At 33.7% G+C, this 16,507-nt stretch overlaps 1 pseudogene; it reads right to left on the reverse strand.

Annotated features, from left to right (window-relative positions):
• Positions 1–5,984: 5,984 nt before the first annotated feature.
• Positions 5,985–7,947, reverse strand: LOC115951228 (annotated as a pseudogene).
• Between the last annotated feature and the right edge of the window lie 8,560 nt (positions 7,948–16,507).

Here is a 16,507-nt window from a genome sequence, read left to right on the forward strand (position 1 = left end):
GTTAACATCCATGTCCGCATGACAAATCAAGCTTTCAAGCTTGACACAAGTCGACTGATCAAGAATTGCGGATTTTGTTTTTGGCTGAAGACATTCTATTTTAAGCCAGCTGTATATAAATAGGGTTTTTTTTTTTTTTTTTTTTTTTTTTTTTTTTTTGTAATTGATGGGAGTATAAATAGGTTTTTGTGATCCTAATGGATCTATTTAAAGACTGATTGAACCTCACTTTAAATAAGACGTTAGAGCAGAAACCTAAAGAGATTCAAAGAGAAAACCTAAACCTTCCCCTATTGTACCTAGGAAAGTTTAGTACACGAGGAGATTTTGCAATGACTTTTGTGAGCCAACAAGGATCATCTATAGCACCATATTGAAGATTTCTTAGACCAGTGGCAGAGCCACTTGAGGATTGAGGGGGGCTTGGCCCGTCCAAAATTTTTGAAAAAATAATTTTTTTTTTGAAAATATCCTAAATAATTTGAAAAATTTTAAATAACCTTATCATTTTGGTCCTCCATACCTGATAATATATATATATATATATATATATATATTTAAGAAAGTCTAAAAATAAACATAATTTTCATTTAAATAAAATACAATCCATAAATACATATATCAACAAATTACAATAATTAAACATTTAATATCTTTAAAATGAATACATAGGTATTTTAACAATTACCTCAACAAATAAAAGGGAAAAAAAAAAAAAATCTTATTTTCATCCCAACACATCTAAGGCTTATTTGTACATAGTAGTAGAAAAATTGAAAAGTAAAAAACTTTGTTAATGTGCCGCACCACCAAGTCTCCCACACAGTTGTAGAAACATTTTGCCTCACACAAGTGACTCTCTCTCTCTCTCTCTCTCTCTGTTGGCGACTTGGCATTTGCCTTTTTTTATTTATTTATTTTTTCTTTTCAGTTCTTTTTTTTTCATCCTCCCACTACTACTGTAGTTTATTTAAAAGTAAAAGTTCTGTACTGTGTGACTAAACTAGACAAGAAAGAGTGAAAGATTGAAACTTCTATGCCGTGACCCCTCATCCCCTGACTGTGCAGTGCTCTATGCCCCTAGCTGACCAGTTAACCCCTTTTTTAACTCTTTCCCGAGTACTTTGCATTTGCTTTGTTTTGATTTTTTTACTTTATTTTTTATTTATTTCTTTTTTATATTCCTTATAATATATTATATATTATTATAATAATCAATATATTATATACCGAATGGCATTATATATTTTAAATGAACTTATAAATTATCTTGATTAGTTGATTAAAAATATATAGTTTATACTACTATAATAACATGTATTTAGTTGTTTATTATATTTTTTATGCATTGACATTTGAATGATTGTTTGTCTTTTATTTAGCAATCTTTGGACTATTGTTTGTCATTTTATTTTATGAGTGATAATTTAATTTGATAAATCTAGGTTCATGGACAAGTTTAGGACTATTGACTCATTCTTCAAAAAAAAAAAAAAATGAACACAGTAATTTAGAAAATAATACACTTTTGGGTTCTAATGTTGAAGTGTCAACTTCTGATTATACTATTTAATAGTACACTTTTGTTTATAGCACATATTGAGTTATGAAGTATTGTACATTACTATTTTACATTTCATACACAAAAGTGTGTGTGTGTGTGTATTACATGGGGTTTGAATACTGAGGAGTCTTAACCGAGGAATAATCTTCATAACCTAGGCAAAGGAGGGAAAACCAATTCTGAGGACTCCATTTAATCGAGAAGGGTAATAGTATCAGGACAATTGTTATCCCTTAAAGGCCTAAGGAGAGGAAAAGAGATGGTAGCGAGGACAAGGATGGTGGGAGGAAGCTTCTTGAAGGGTATACCTCTCACCTCCACATTCAATGCTCTCCACCAACCTTATCAGTTGCATTAATGTGGAAATGACCATTAAATAGTAACTTTTCATCTATCATATCCTTCTACCACCTTTAGTAGAGTTTTGATGGGACAAGTATCTTGAAAAATGGTTGGGAATGTATAGGTGAGGGGTTGAAATGCATGGAGAAATGTTATAAAAGGAAAGGAATCCACCAGAAAAAGGGGATGAATATTTTCTAAGTACTTACAAAAACATAAAAAAGAACAGTGAATAACTTGGTGTAAAACCTGAACTATATCTATATATAAGAAATTGATTCTTGAACTAGCCTAAGGAGGTCATTATCCCCAATTGTTGTTTAAACTACACCTTTCTGTTACTTTGGACTTTTCAGCCTTAAACTTGGCCTTAGTTTAGAATTGCACTTGAATTAGTTTCTCACTCTCTTTAAACATTCTATTATTTGGGCCTGATTCAAAGGACAAGGTACCACTAATCTAAATAGGTTTGGGTCTTTATTTTTTGAGTTCATACATACATACATACATACATATATATATATATATATATATGGTCCTCTCAAAGATAAATTTCTGGCTCCATCACTGTCTAAGACACTATACATGCTATTGTTCCAAAGTTATACTAAATCATTTAAGGGACGTTGTTGTAGTTAATTAGTCAGAGTGGAGATTCATGCACATTTAAGAAGGTTACTGAGAAGTAGTCCAACCAGTTTGGAGCTGCTATTAGATAGCTCAGTAGTTAAGTTCTATTATAGGTAAGTACTTTGGATTAAGTATATCCCTTATAATTGTAACCTCAATATTTGTCAGTGGGTTTTCAAGTGAGTGATGACTTATATATCATTCATTGAGTTTTTTTTTTTTTTGGTTAGGATTTCCCACCTCATGACCATTTCGTGCCGTGTTTTAAAATTTTTTTCTCATTGCATGAAATTTAGTTTTAGCGACATCTATGGTTGCATGTACCTATTAGTCTTTAATTGGACCACTGCATAATTTGACTAATTAACTAACTTGAGTAATTGATTAAAATTGAATTGGGATCAAAATAAACCCATCATACTCTGATGCAATGTTCAATGCCCCTGGTAAACAGTAAACATGCTCTTGAGCCCCATGTTGTCTAGTTATAAACCTCGTACCCTATTCTCCAGTGGATTCTGTAAAGCTAGAGTTTGAAGAGCAGTACAAGCCCCAGCGACGTTAAAGAAGAAAGCAAAAACAGGAAATTAAATTTTTTGGCTGTTTGGGTAGTGGACTAGTGGGAATTGTTTTTTATTTGGGGAGAAAACATAAATTATTTTATTAAATTAAATAAATCAGTTTGAAGCATCAACAAGTAATTTGACCTAGACAAAAGAAAGCACCTCCTCCATCCAAACTACAAGACCAATACAAGTTTTGCATGCCTCCTAGGATGCATGGATACTTTGTTAGGTTATTACATGTGTGAGTGAGAAGTCTCACATTGAATAAAGATGAGAAGAATGAGTGGTTAATATAACATAAATGAGCACATACTCATAGGAGTTAGGCCTTTTTGGGTTAAAGTGTATCTCTATATGTTATATTAATTACTCAAGGAAGCTCTCCAAAGTGTTTATCTACCCAACAAGTGGTATTAGAGCCCATGGTTATGTGCGGCGAAGGAAGTGAGGTGTTCATGGTCCCTACCCAGCGGAGACAGAGAAAGCCTAAATGACCCACTCACAAAGATCCTAGAGAAAAAAAAAGAAAAAAAAGAAAAGAAAAGACAAGCCCAACAAAGGAATATTGCTAATGGTGCTAAATAATAGCGTGGTGCAAGGTTCCCATGGACATGGATGTGCGGGGTTCCCATGGATGTGTGTGTGGGGTTGACATGTGGTTCCCATGGATGGCGTACGAGAGACCCATGGATAACGCGTTGATGAAGTGAAAAGCCTATTAGGCAAGGGGGAGTGAGTAGGACTTGTTCATGGCCCACAGAGAGGTCTTGAATCCCATAGAGAGGTAGACTTACACGTGAGGGGGAGATTGTTGGGTTACACATGTGAGTGAGAAGTTCCAAATTGAATAAAGATGAGAAGAGTGAGTGGTTAATATAACATAATTGAGCACATACCCATTGAGCTTAGGCCTTTTAGGTTAAAGTGTGTCTCTATATGTTATATTAATTACTCAAGGAAGCTCCCAAGGTGTTTATCTCCCCAACATACTTCATTTTTGCTCACGTACCTGTATCTAATACGTATCATACAGGTATAGTACAAATACCTCTAGGTACATACCCAATTGTTATTATTTTTTAAAAATGCCAATACATTTAGGATACACCTATGATATGACAAGGATATTGTTCTAACACAACCCCCGATAGTAAGAGATACCCTGAACTTGTAAGAATTTTTATTTATATGTTTTATATATTGGTTTCAATGTTGAACACTTACCTGGTTTTCTATTATTTACTCTTTTTGATCTTGGTTTGTATTCTAAACATAATTTGATGGCCATAGATTGACTTTATTATTCATTATTGCTTTTATATTTATATATGCTTAACAATATATAAAATAAATGTTTACAAAATATAAATAAAATATATTTAAAAATTTATTAATACATATATCTCTAACGTATTGTACCCTAAGTATAAAAAAAAAAAAATGCTGTATCCTTATACCTGTACCCATATCGTACCCATACTTGTATTCATAACTCTGCATCATAGCATGCCTCACAACAGAAAAATCACACTCATCAAATTGACTCAACAGAGAACTGCCTTCCACAAACACGGCCATTAACTGTGAGCAATTTCAATCTCAATTCTGTAGAGCATTTAGAACATTCTTAGAGACACCGGCCTTGCAAACAATCAGTCAAAACCCGATATACAATGCGAGTTGCAGACTTGAAATCACGGCTTCCAGTTCTATCTCCATGGGTGTTCTCGTTTTAGCAATCCTATCAATCATTGCCATTTGCCACCATAGGTTATCCCATGTCGTTCCGAATTATAGTTGTTTAGACATCTGAGAAGATAGCTCCATCCACATTCAGTTTTACTTGGCTGTCATGAACGCACCACCCATGTTCAATAACATGTTTTCTCCTCAAATTCTCCAAAGTTAGGATTGCAGTATGAAGAGCTCGCCAACCAGAAGATTTTAAATGGACTATTCATAATAATGCGCTCATGAGTGTTGAGACCCTAGATTTATTTGTCTAGTAAATTGTCGATTCCTCCATTGCCTTGGCATGTTAGAGAATTTGGAATTTTGAGTAGGGATTAATTAATTTCAGAAAAGACCTTTTAACGTGCTAGATTTACTGTTCCCTGAGGTGTAAATTATGCTAAATAATTTTTTAATAATAAAAAAGTTGTCAAGTTACTGAAATATTTCCATCCATGTAATGTAATTAATCCACTAAACACATAGATCACTAGAAAACTAACTAAAGTCAACAAATGGACCAACAATGTACATTTTTTTAAATTTCAGAGACTAATAATACTCATTTGAAATTTCATAGACCAAAAGAGACTAGAAAAATAACTATAGTTAACAAATGGACTAATAATTAATACTCATTTTTAAAATTTGAGAGACTAATATTGCTCAATTGAAATTTCATAGACCAAAAGAGACTAGAAAAATAACTATAGTTAACAAATGGACCAATAATTAATACTCATTTTTGAAATTTTAGAGACTAATAATGCTCAATTGAAATTTCATAGACAAAAGAGCTTAGTAACAAACTTTATGAATCAACAATAAATTATTTAAAAAAAATCTATAAATCCAATAAGTGGGGTCGAACTGAAAATAAAAAATTAAACACAATCATATACCCAAATAACGGTTTCAACTTTTAACATTATATTTTGATTGCAATGTCAGGCAAGCTTCAAGAATGCCTAGTGGGCAAGCACTGCCACAGGCTCAAGCAATCAACTTATCACTCAATGACCTATCACACTAACCTTCATATTACAAAAACTAAAAATGTGTACAATATTTTGCCCTAAGGATGAAAGGACAGGAATGTAGGTTCCTTTTCTATCCTTCATAGATTTGGATTTTGTATAATTTTTCCCCCTCTACAAGCAACTTGTAGGCTGGACAAAACCAGCAGATGTTCCAGCAGCATGGCTACACGAAGCTTGGGCTACTTGATTCTTGTAAGTGAGCTTTACATTTTCCAATCTTATTCTGGAGCATGGATTCCCCGGACTACAATCAAATTTCACAGCAAGCTCTGTTGCTGATGTTCCATGGATGTCTTGGTATGTCACATCACTAATTTGAACTCCAGAAACCTGTTTTTTTTTTTAAAAAAAAAAAATCTATATGTCAATCTACCACTTGATAGTATCATAGCATGCAAGCTCCAACTAAAAAAATCTTCTGCTCCTGAGAACTAAAATTTTTAGAATTTATTTTGTGTGATTTACTTGAAAATGTTTCGCCTTTTCAAAAGAAACCATATCTTGGTTTAAACTATATTTGTATGCAAAATAAGTGATAAAAAAATATTACCTGACCAAGGCAACCTTTGTTGCCAGGGCAGTAATTTTGGTCAATTACTATAGGATTTTGGACATTCATCATAACGGCATGTTAGAATAGAATGTTCCTAGCAAACCCATTGCTAGGCCTTTCCCATGACTTAATCCTCACTCCATTTTGAGTACTAGTAAAAGTAATTGTCTTAATTGTCACATTTTGTACACCAGCCTCTTGCTGGTCCTTGCCTAGACTCCCAATGCTATACCAATTAAGTACACAAATGGGATCAATTTAGCATTACCAAATAATATAGTTGTTTCAAACATGTAATATTTTAATTAAGATTTAAAAAATTGAATACCTAATTCCATGCCCAGGTCCACATGTAACATTCTCAATCCACAAGTTAGTTGTACCAGGGCCAATTGAGATGCAATCATCACCAGTCCCGATCTTGGAGTTAAGAATTGTGACACTTGAAGATAATTGAATGTGAATTCCATCGGTGTTTGGACTGTTTCCGGCAACGGTAACCCTGATACCTTGCATTTTCACATTGTGGCAGCCATTGACAACTATGTGAAACATTTGGCTGTTTAGGGAGGTTAATGCATGTACCACAATGTTGTTTGAGTTTGAAAATTCCAGTGTCTTCTTGCATACACACAAGAAAATGTTCCAATTATTGTTGTTTTAAAACTTACAAATAAAGTAAATATATGGAGTATTTCTCTAAATCAACTATAAACATAACTATAAATACATGGAGTATATATGTTGACCTTAACGGGATAGACTTTCAATGCAAGCAACATCAACAAGTGCACAAAATTAAATATTCTACTCCATCACATGGGATTATTCCCAGTATAGTCGATACGATTTCCTTGAAATTTATTTGAATATTACAAAAATCTCCTCCGAAACCAAGAAGAGCAAAATCAGTCAAAAGTTCAAACGAAAATCAAAACAGTAAATCCCACCCACTCCCAGTATAAACTATAAAGAGATCTTTAATTTTTTTTTTTTTAAGAATAAAGTGGAGGAAAAAATTAAGATCACCACAAGTTAAACTGTAAATATGTAAGAAAAGGCAATTTAGTCATTTGCACATACCGTGGCTCCCGAAGGACAACTATTGCCAGAGGCTTTGCAAGCCCACAAACCAGTGCCTTGGCCATCAAGAATTCCACCAGATATGGTAACCCCATCAACACGTTCAAACACAATCCAGTTTCCAGTATTTCCAAGGATCTTATAGTCTGATGGAGCCACAAGGGTCCCAGCTATGCGCATAAGGATAGCATTGTTGTTGCATGGTCCACTGAAAACCAGTTGCCTTAGATAGAACCTTCCAACTGGCGCATAAATAATTGCAGGCTTTACTGAGGCACAAGCTTTTGTCCATGCACTAACAAAAGCCTGAGTCGAGTCCGATTTCCCATCAGCTTTGGCTCCCAAACTCACCACATTGTATGTCATAGGAGAAGCTAGCACTATGGAAATGAACATAGAGAGAAGTGTTAAGACTAGAGAGCTTCTGAGGTATGCCATTTTGGTTAATTTGGATGAGAAAATAATGTGTCTGTTTGTAACTTCGTGTGTCTGTGTGTAAGTGTAAGAGAGAGAAGAAGTGGCTTAGTGAGTTTAGAAGTTAAGAGTTGTGGAGGTGATGAGGAAGATGAAGTGTTTAAGGGTATTTATAGGATTTGAATGTACATTTAGTTTCTCACTGTACCTGATACATGGCTTGCATTTTTGGATTGGGATTTGGATGCTTCTACTAATTTTTACAATAGCTGAGTATGTAATCCAATGAGTTTAAAATTGACAAACTATCATTATCAATGCTTATATTATATTTATAAATTTTGTATTGTCTATCATGTTTATCCGTTTATGGATTAATATATTATGGTCATTGGTCTCCCCCTAGATCTATTTTATAGATAATAAGCCTAAATTGGAAGCAAAAGTAGGTCTCTGCTTGATTGTATTTGCCCAATTGGATGCACTGATCTATTTTCTTGACTGGACTTCAATTACTTCTTGGTGACACAAGGTTGCAATATAACCGTTTTTGGGGAGTGGGTGTTGGGGAAAAATCCTAATCCCCTCTATGTCTATGTGTGAATTAAAATTAATGACTATCAAGTAATAGCAATATTATGGAAACAAAAATAATTCAGCAAGCACCACACAACCACAACACAAGAACACCAAATCTTACGTGGAAAACCCTCTAGTGTAGAGGGAAAAACCACGGGGCAGCTCCGAAAAATATCCACTATAAATAGAGATTACAACTATCAAGTTTATGCTAAACTTGTGTTCACAATAAATTGGATATACAACAAATTAATCTCAAGGAGTAAATACAATCTCACCACAAAACCAGTAGCAAAATCTTCCTTCGAATACTCCAACTCTCCATGGTTGTAGCACTCAAAAACTCCATGAGAACTCCACCAATTTATCTTCCTTGTGTGAGCAAAGAAAAATGTCTCCTTTTTCTTTTTCACTCTCTCACACTCTCACTGTGTTTCTCTCTATTTTTCGGGCTGCACCTCCAGCTGAAGCTCTCTCTTTTTTGTTGTGTTTTGCTCTCTTTGGAACTCACATACAATGGCCAAGAAAGGCTCTCTATTTCAGCTTTTCTCACAAGGCCGAATGGCCTTTGTTTCCTTCTTTTCTTCTTTGTCAGTTTCAGCGTGTCTCACATGCCTAAGTCACTGCCCAGGAAAAATTGGCATGCTGACTTTGGAACACTTCTCATTAAGAGAAGTTAGACCTCTCCATGTTTTGGTCACTTCTCAATAAATGGAAAGCTGAATTTGAAGACTCTTGGAACCAAGCTCATAAATGAGCTTTGACAAAGCATGGCAAGCAAGTGGGCTGGACCCTCACGGTAAGGCACCCAACAATCTCCCCCTCCAGCCCACTACGGAGGAGATCTTCAACCCAAGTCTTCAATCAGAGTTCATGCCGGCCAACCCAACACAAAGCTTTAGCTTCTCTCTAGACACAACCTTGGTCAACATGTCAGCTGGATTTTCATCTGTGTGAATTTTCTCTAATTCAAATAACTGTTGTTCAACAACTAGTCTCAACCAATTGTATCTCACCTCAATGTGCTTTGAGCGTGAATGGTACATAGAATTCTTGCTCAAGTCTATAGCACTCTGACTATCACAATTAACTACATACCCATCTTGCTTCAAACCCAATTCTTGGAGAAACCGTTTCAACCAAAGCATCTCTTTACCTGCTTCATTAACTGCAATATACTCAGCTTCAGTTGTAGATAAGGCAACACACTTCTGCAATCTTGACTGCCATGATACAGCTCCCCCTGCAAAAGTAAATAAATACCCCGATGTAGATTTCCTACCATCAAGGTCACCTGCCCAATCTACATCTACATAACCCTCCAAAATTGGTTTAGAATCACCAAAAGTCAAGCACAATTTAGAGCTACCCCTTAAATACCTGAAAATCCACTTCACTGCTTCCCAGTGATCCTTATCAGGATTAACCATGAACCTACTGACAACACCAACTGCATGAGCAATATCTGGTTGTGTGCAAACCATAGCGTACATCAAACTCCCAACTGCTGAGGAATAAATAGTTGATGCTATGTCTTCCTTCTCTTTCTTTGATGAAGAACAAGATTTCTTTCTTAGCTTGAAATGAGAACCAAGAGGTGTACTGACTGGCTTGGCATGCTTCATATTGAACCTTTCAAGAACCCGCTCAATATACTTCTCTTGTGATAACCATAGCTTCTTGGCTTTCCTGTCACGTAGAATCTGCATATCCAAAATTTGTCTTGCTGGACCCAAGTCTTTCATATCAAATGACTTGAACAAGTCCATCTTTAAATTTCCAATCACACCTGCATCTTGTCCTACTATCAACATATCATCTACATGGATCAGCCAGAGGGATTCAAAGTGAAAGGGAAAGAACACATAGTTTGCAAGTTAAAGAAGAGTTTGTACGGCTTGAAGCAAGCTCCAAGACAGTGGTACAAGAAGTTTGACTCATTCATGGTGGGTCACGAGTACACGAGGACAAATGCAGATCATTGTGTGTATGTTATAAAATTTCCCAATGGTAAATTTGTTATTCTTCTGCTATCATTTATGAGCTTGGTTCCAAGAGTCTTCAAATTCAGCTTTCCATTTATTGAGAAGTGACCAAAACATGGAGAGGTCTAACTTCTCTTAATGAGAAGTGTTCCAAAGTCAGCATGCCAATTTTTCCTGGGCAGTGAGACACGCTGAAACTGACAAAGAAGAAAAGAAGGAAACAAAGGCCATTCGGCCTTGTGAGAAAAGCTGAAATAGAGAGCCTTTCTTGGCCATTGTATGTGAGTTCCAAAGAGAGCAAAACACAACAAAAAAGAGAGAGCTTCAGATGGAGGTGCAGCTCGAAAAATAGAGAGAAACACAGTGAGAGTGTGAGAGAGTGAAAAAGAAAAAGGAGACATTTTTCTTTGCTCACACAAGGAAGATAAATTGGTGGAGTTCTCATGGAGTTTTTGAGTGCTACAACCATGGAGAGTTGGAGTATTTGAAGGAAGATTTTGCTACTGGTTTTGTGGTAAGATTGTATTTACTCCTTGAGATTAATTTGTTGTATATCCAATTTATTGTGAACACAAGTTTAGCATAAACTTGATAGTTGTAATCTCTATTTATAGTGGATATTTTTCGGAGCTGTCCCGTGGTTTTTCCCTCTACACTAGAGGGTTTTCCACGTAAGATTTGGTGTTCTTGTGTTGTGGTTGTGTGGTGCTTGCTGAATTATTTTTGTTTCCATAATATTGCTATTGCTTGATAGTCATTAATTTTAATTCACACATAGACATAGAGGGGATTAGGATTTTTCCCCAACAAGTGGTATCAGAGCAAGCAAGTGGGCTGGACCCACACGGTAAGGCACCCAACAGTGGGGAGGCGTTAAAGTAAGTTTGCATTAAAGAGATAAAATACTGGATGTTTTGTCACACAACCACGGTTCATCTATATATTCTCTAATACACAAGTAACACAACCTTTCACCGACTTTTCTAGGTTGGAGTTGTTTCAAAATCTGTCATTTTGTTTTTAGAGTTAAGTTACATATACAGCCTCTAATTGTAATCCTACTTTCCTGGATTTTGAATTTTTTATATATTTTATTGCAGTACTTTATATTTAGAAAAATGACTTTTTAAATATGAGGTCCCAATATTGTCCATCCCTAGCAGTTGTAAGACTAAAGAAAACAAACAATAAGAGAGAATAAAAAAATAGCATTGTCAAAATAATACATGAAAACCTGGCTACGAGAAAGGAGATAGGGTACGTGATCTCGACCTATAGTTCTGGAAAGGACTAACGGACGTACATGGACCTTGTTGCTTTGGATGTTAGATTTGCAAAAGCTTTGTTATAATATATTACAAAAGAAGGGAATGAAAGTAGTGACCATTAACGTGACAAAGCAAACAAAACATCCTCCCCAAGCCAATTTCCTTGTTCTTGTTTCCGGGTGATATGTTATGTAAAGCAACTTTCTTTGCTTTAAGCACAAGATCAACACCTCCTCCTCTTAACTCTAGCTCTTATCAATCATTCACAGTCCCATACCCTCATACACATCATCAGCTTTTAATTTTTCTTGGCCCCCCTCTTTTTTTAATCTGTTATTGGTTAATTGACCTGTACATGAACTCTTAAAAGTGCGTTTAGTTTGCAGTAATGCACTTTCGATGTAATGCACATTATGATAATATAACACAATCTCCTAAGAGACTTGAATTTGTAATATAGTCCATCAAATGAATTAATGTTTCTGTTTCATTATTGGATTCTTCTATATGTTTGTTTGTATATTTAATGAATTCTAGCTCCTACTAGATGAGTAGTGGGTACTATATGATTTATTTACTTCGTCCATTACGTAAATACCAAGAATAATTTATGGTTAGTGTAAGGTACCGTAACCGCATGATGATCATCTAAAACTGCCCTATCCATCTTTATTTGATACGTTTAACAGCTACAAGTACTAGTACATATTTGGTATGCTATTATTGTAATTTGGAACAACTCATTATTAAGGCTGTTTTAGAGAGGCATGCAGTTTTAGACGTGACATGCGGAGCACAGAAAATGGAGAAGAAATCGGCGGCCTTTCTAACCTCCTCTTTTCAATATCTTAATGGTCTACATATTTATTAATCATTTTTTATCATATCTTTTTGATAAAGCTGTTGTTTATCATATCTAAACCGTCTATAACTGTAAAGGTATTTTTATTTTTAGTCCAACTGTAAAAGGTCTTGTCCACCGAAAGATTGCCGATGGTTCTCTCTAATCCTCTCAACTAATAAAACGTTAGAACTTATGCAAATTTGATATTTTTTGGTGAATTTTTTTTCGTATACTGATTGGGAAGTTAACTTACACACTTGGAAAAATGGTATTGTTTATTAGTTGGAAGAACCATTTCAACAGTTCTCCTCATAGACCGAATAATTTCACCATTTAAGTCCTAATCTAGTTTGATTTCAGGAGCTAAAGACCTATTCTTCATATCTTTGTCTTTCCAGTCCAAGGCATTTTACCCATATGTTTTGGTATAAACAGAAAGCACAGCCCCTTTTTTTGGCCAATACCAACAGGTCCGACACAAGCATATGTGAAAGAAATACTCTAATGAATCTTCGAAACTTTGAAGGCTTATTGTGGCTTATTCCATTTCTTTATCCCAATATTATAATTTTAATCCACTAGCCCATGATGGATGTGGAGACTCCAATGTGATTCAATCATTCAAAACTTGGATATATATATATATATATATATTTATATATATATATATATTCTTGCTTTCGTGAATATAATTGATAGAATGTTAATCAATGACTCCTGGTTTTGATTGCTTCCATGACTTCCGGGCTGATTTTGGGGGACCTATTAAGCTTCCAGGCGGCATAATTATATTTGTGAATTTGATTGAATGTTAAATCAATCTGATCAGTAAGCCATGTGAACCGGAAATACAGGGACAATACCTAATTTTGTCAAAGATTTATCTAAGTTTCACGACATTTGCACTAAAGGTTTATGGTACGGATATACAATTCAAAAGTTAGGAAATTATATAGTCAAAAACATATTCTGGATGATCAATTGGCCTTTTATAGCATCCTCTCCAAATTATTAAAAAAAAAAAGAAAAAAAAAAGTCTTTTATAGCCATGTCAACTTATCAATTTTCATGCTCACTAGTAACCTCACTTCTTCATTTACTAATAATGACTCAGCACATTAGTAGTTTGTAAATTTTTTTTGTATCTCTAGCATTAGTATTTTTTTTTTTTTTTTTTTTTAGGGCCCACGTTAAAGACTTTGATAATCAAACCAAATTTTTTTTTTTCCTAATATGAAACTAGTAAAATACTCCTGGAATATGTGAAATACCCAAGCTACCTGCATCACATTGCCATTTTTGCATGGTCCCATTAATAGTGCGAACATGGGATCGGAACTTATGATAATTATAGAATATCAAAAAATAACATAATAGAGTGAATAGACTTATTCTTCTAAAAAAAAAGAGTGAATAGAATTATGATAATTAAGAACAAAAAATTACTTAATTAACTCTAAAAAAATGTTTAATTTAATGAAGACTCAAACTATTCCACAAATGTAAGCATTGCGTGAACAAAAGATTTATTTTAGGAATTTATTTATTGAGTTTAATGATTAACGTGCTAACGTTGGAAAGGATTTTGGAATTTGGATACTTATTTCAAAATAATGGGAATATTGTGGCACTTCAATCTCATGTTCAATGATGAACACTTTCGTATGAATAAATGAAAGATTAATATACTAATGACTAATCATGTGACAAAGTTCCTTAGCCACTGGTTTTTCCTAACACAAAAAAATAATAATAATAAATAAATAAATAAAAATAAAGAATTCAATCCCATGTGTTGATCGATAATGATTGGAGAAGTTTTCTCTCAACATTCATCAAGGAATATATAAATTATGAGAGAAGTTAACAGATGCTCTAAAGAAACTTTTTATGAAAAAAAAAAAATGATTCTTTTGATTGTTTTTTACATTTCTTATAAAAGTAGTGTCAAAACTTTCTTAAAATACTTTATTTACACTCTAAGAGTAAAGTAAGCATGACCCATATACTATTTTTTTTTTATTTTTTTTTTAATATGGAACATATACTATTTTTTATTTAAAGCTAGATAGATTTCCTCCATGATTATGGTATCCGGCCCGTAGAGCATACCACTTTAATTTAGATTGATCCCCTCAAAATCATCTGTTCCTTATTTCAATGATTTCTGCTTTTTGTTTTTTTTTTTTGGGAAAATGATTGCTTAATTTCTATCCTTTAAATATTAGTAAAAATAGGGGAATAGATTTTGTTAATCTCTAACGCAATATTTGCATTTAATGTTGCTCACATGCTCAAGCAAGGACATGCTTGCATTTCTACAAGGACCCAAAATTCCTAGTTGTACCCTGCTGGCCAATGAGCAGACAAAATGCATGGTCTAGCTTTTGCTAAAGAATATATTATAAACCAATTAGTTTTCTGAGTTCAGTCTTCAATACATTGGCAACACAATCTACTCACTGTTTTGGACCTTGTTTCAGGGTTTCCCTGTTGCATGCAATGTTAGTTAGCTACCCATGTGATGTGTGTTGACATTCATGCACACCCATAGACTTCATGGCATGGGGTTAGGCATATCATCTTCAAAATTCAACCATTTAGGATTTCACACTCTGTAAATTCTCCTATGCGTGAAACTTAAAAGAAAAATGTCGGGAAACTTAAGTAATGTGAATATGATTAATTATTAATTGTCTCAAATTCTAAAACTATTAAGAAACTATGAATTTAATGGAATATGAGTGTGTTCAAACTGAAGGTCACTTGCTCTTCTACTAAGATAAATTACTATGTCCCAAAATTTTTAACTATTAGTAAATAGCAAATATAATCATCTATATATATATATAAAACCGAAACTTTTGAAACTCCCACAATTTTCCACATCATCATTTTAGTTTAAAAAAATTTTAATTTTTAAAACTAAATAGTGAGAGAGTTCTAATAGGAGTCTCTTATATATATATATATATATATATATATATAAGAGACAAAATTTTTGAAAACCCTAAAGCAATCCCCTCTGTTCGTCTCCACTAAGAGAGAAAATCCTAAACTTCAATTTCTTTGGTACGCTTGCTATTGCTTTTTCTCTTTTTTGTGAATTAGTTTTTTTTGCTTTTGTTTTGTATGGAGTAGTACTTTACAATATATAGTATAACTACAAGTATTGTAGTAAGTTTGCTAACTTTTTGTGTGGTTCAAAGATGCTATATTCTATATTATTTTAGATTATATAACCTTAAGCTTTATCTTATGGAGACGTATGTACAAGTTTTCAATTCCTTTTGTGTGGATATTTTTTCACAGCTGTGGAGTAAGGTATATGCACTATATGTTATCTTATGTTTTCTCTAATGGTGTCATGCTTCTTTGTTTATTAATTAAATATTATGTTGGAAGCCTATATTATTTGCACCTTCAAAGTGTTCGACAATGTTTGAACAAATTTTTCATCAATTAGGAAGAATTGGATAAAAAAAACTTAGAAAAACTTTCCATCCTTACTGAAATTGTCTCGCAATAATGACTTTTTGTTTTGTTTTGTTTTTATAATTTGTAGGTTCTGAATGTTTTGATTTTTAATTTTATTGTCTTTTGAAAGTTTGACCATCTAAATTTTTGGGTTCAATTTTTTGCAATATTTGAAACAGTTTAGCAAATTTCAACTGTTATAACTATGGATTATTCTCTTGAAGGTAACATATCTTTCTCTTATATTTCTCTATTTGGTAGTCATATATATTTTGTTTTGTTTCAATAATTTCTAGGCAGTGCCAGTAAATTTTCTAATTTTTTTTCCCTTTTCGAACGTTTTAACATCAGAACTTTTTAGTTATTTTTTTTTTTCAATATCAAAATTTGGCTTATTCATCAAATTGTAACTCAAAAAGATAGGAGCAATT

Source organism: Quercus lobata, chromosome 7 (genome assembly GCF_001633185.2).
Source record: "Quercus lobata isolate SW786 chromosome 7, ValleyOak3.0 Primary Assembly, whole genome shotgun sequence".
Classification (NCBI taxonomy): Eukaryota; Viridiplantae; Streptophyta; class Magnoliopsida; order Fagales; family Fagaceae; genus Quercus; species Quercus lobata.